This window comes from Triticum aestivum, chromosome 1D (assembly GCF_018294505.1).
Source record: "Triticum aestivum cultivar Chinese Spring chromosome 1D, IWGSC CS RefSeq v2.1, whole genome shotgun sequence".
Classification (NCBI taxonomy): Eukaryota; Viridiplantae; Streptophyta; class Magnoliopsida; order Poales; family Poaceae; genus Triticum; species Triticum aestivum.
Genome location: NC_057796.1, coordinates 187,449,685 through 187,453,001, shown reverse-complemented (window position 1 = coordinate 187,453,001; position 3,317 = coordinate 187,449,685).

Here is a 3,317-nt window from a genome sequence, read left to right as displayed (position 1 = left end):
CACAACAAGCGTGATGGTTTCGGTAGGGAACGTGCCACCTTTGAGGACGAAACGATATCCGTTGCCCCTTATTACTTTCACAAAATTTCTAGTGTCAACATAGAACAACAGGAGTATTGTGTTTAATTTTGGAATTTTTCGGGGTTCGTTTGGACATTTTTATACATTAACTGGGTTTTCTAGGCATTTCATGTGCATAATTCAAATTTCAACTACATGCACAAGCTCCAGTGCATATATATTGGTTGAAAAATCAAATATGTGTACTTCGGGGCATGCTTAGGTCCCATGCAAGAAATGGGAATGAATTTCAAACAACAGGGCACTGTTGATTGCCGGCAAAATGTTGAGATACTGTGTTTTTAAATTCTAGTAAATCCAAAACTCGTCTGAAATTCATGTATCTTTGCATGCTATAATGGAATGGCACCCGACATGCTGTGGTATTTTTCATGTCCATTTTTTTAGAAGGCGCACTCGAATAACAGACAACAAAGGCATTTTGAAACAAATAGCTCTGCTAGTGTAACATCTCAACGGTTTTGTATAATTTAAATTCCGTGTGTTCTGTTAACCATTCACGTGACGCCACGGCTCACTCTTTTAATGGTTGGAGATGCCGTGCTGACAGGTGCTTGAGTGCTTGACTAAACGGAAGGCGTGCGAGCTGTACTCCAATGCGAAGGCTCACTGGGAAGCGTACGAGTTGTATGCTGCGCAGGCTCACCGGGAAGCGAGCCCTTTGACTTCCATGGCCGCCCGCCTTGCTCGCATCCTCTACATTAATGGCGCCCAAGCCGCAGTTTAATATGGTTTTTAAATATAAAACACTCATCGCAAACGTTTTAGTTAGAACACCCGTATGCAAAACTGACAATTTCCCCAGGAAGCCAAGGGAAAATGTGCCTAGCAGGATTTGTGCAGCCCTTGATCGCAAATGTTTTAGTTAGAACACCTGTATGCAAACCGACAGCTTCCCTAGGAAGCCAAGAGAAAATGTGCCGAGCAGGATTTATGCAGCTCTTGATTGCAAACGTTTTAGATAGAACACCCGTATGCAAAGTGAGAGCTATGGTCTTCCCCCTTAAGTCGAGGGAAAATCCGCAGCGCAGGATTTGTGCATCCCTTCAACGCAAACGGTTGTTTTGGATGACCCGTGTGCAACCACGTACAAATAATTTGGTAACATTTGCATCTGTCATATTGGGTATGTTGCCATTTGTCAAACTGGAAAGATTGACATTTGTTGATCTAGTAACATTGCCATTTTTCAATCCTTGTAACACTGCAATTTGTCAAAATATGCAGCTAAAAATCACCAGCAATATCTAATTTTTACAACTAAAATTATGTAATTAAGCATAGATTTCATTCATAGATTAAGCAGTCATTCTTAATTTATACAAACAGTTCAACTCGATAGCTAAACCGACCAAACTTTTCCCCAATTGTTGCCAACCACGTACTGAAATAGCTAGTTCAACTATATATACTAGCTAATTTTAAGTACGTTGTACAGTTCGACCACACATCTATAGTGAGATGAACTGAAAAAATAGCCCCTAAATACTACTACTACCACGGAGGGGCTTTGTGCTACTTCTGGCAGCCTCTCCTCTGCCGAGCGTGCTCAGTAAGAGGCAGAGGAGGAGGAGGAGCCTACCAACGAGCTGGAGAAATGCAATACGATGCTTGCCGCTGCTGCACGTTCAGCGACGCTCGCCAGCTCAAATGCCCACTGTCCCTCCAGACGATGCCTCTCGAAGAGGCCGGACTGCTCATACATCTCCTGATTCCTCGCCTCTGCGTCGGCGTGTGCTGCGGCCACGGCTGTGGTAAGGCTCTTTGCATGCTCGACGAGGCGCTCCTCCTCCTCCCGCAGGAACTCGATGTAGCGCGCAAGGTCGCTGACGCACGTGCGGGCCTCCACCTCCACCTCCCTACTTTGGGCGGCGGTCACGAAGCGGGTGATGATCCCGGCGGTCGACGGTGGGCTGGCGGCCATGGCGGCCGATGATGAGGTGGCGGCCACGGCCACCACCTCCCGCCTTCGGGCCGTGGTGGCGGAGCGGGTGATGGCCACGGTGGCCGGCAGTGGGGTGGCGGCCACGACGGCCACCTCCTACCTTTGGGCCGCGGTGGCGGAGCAGGAGATGGCCCTGGCTTTCGACGGTGGTGTGGCGGCAACAGCGGCCGGCAATAGCTGCCGACGGGCAGCGGCGGCGGAGCGTGTCGTGGGTGTTGCGCGCACACCCAACAGGGACGCCACGCGCACTACACTACGCCGGGGACTGCGCCGCCGCCGCGGTGTTGCCTCCCAGCTGGAGTTGTCCTTTGATGACGGCGGAGTGGCTGAGCGACGACGATGGGCCATGCCATTAGCGATTGTGGGAGAAGCACACGAGATAAGCTACAGGGAGGGAGGGGAAAATGCGACGCAGGACTCGCCGGCCGTGAGGGTTTTTATAGCAGGCTGGTAAGCATTGGGATTTTGGGGGATTTCACCGAGTCTGGCAGGAAGCTTGCGCGGGAACCTGCGAGGTTGCGTGGGAACAGGCTCACCGACGATTCAGGCGCCACTTCGAACCAATGTTTGGCCAAAAGAACGCCCCTCGCGATGCGCAAGCTTGCGCTGTAAGCCGTCTGCGGCAGCGGGATGACAAGCGTGCGAGAGCAGGACGAAAGGACACGTACACATATGGTTAAACAGAAAAATATTTGCGATTTAATTACCTACTATACCCCCGTCCTGGTTTATAAGTAGGATTTAACTAATAAAATACGAATGCATGTCGCCAAAGATTATATCGTTGGAGTCATATTTGAACATAGTTTCCAGCTATACAATTTTTGTAACATGCATGAACACTTTTTTGGTTAAATTTAAGGTTATATACCAGCAAGCGTTTGCCCGCAACACACACGGCTTATTCCATCACAAAAAGCTCGGATGGATCAACTGTATGCCACGTATCGCACACACAACTCTAATCTGGTTCATGCTTAATGTCTCCGACATCGCTCGCGCAGTTCATCTTATTTGCCACGTATCACTGTGTCGGCCTCTGCTCGAATCCCTCGACATGCTCTGCTTGCCGTTAGGCGCCGCAGCGTGCTGCGCTCGCCGTTAGCCACCGCGGCGCGCTCTGCTCGCGTCCGTCGGCGCTCTCGGCTTGTGGACAGCTTTTCCTTGCGTGTTCAACTGCTATATGCATATATATGGTTGCTCGCCGTTGAGGCGACCGTGGAGCACTCTGCTCGCATCCCTCCGCGCGCGCTCTGCCAGCGGTTGGGTGTGCACACGATCATGTCGGGGG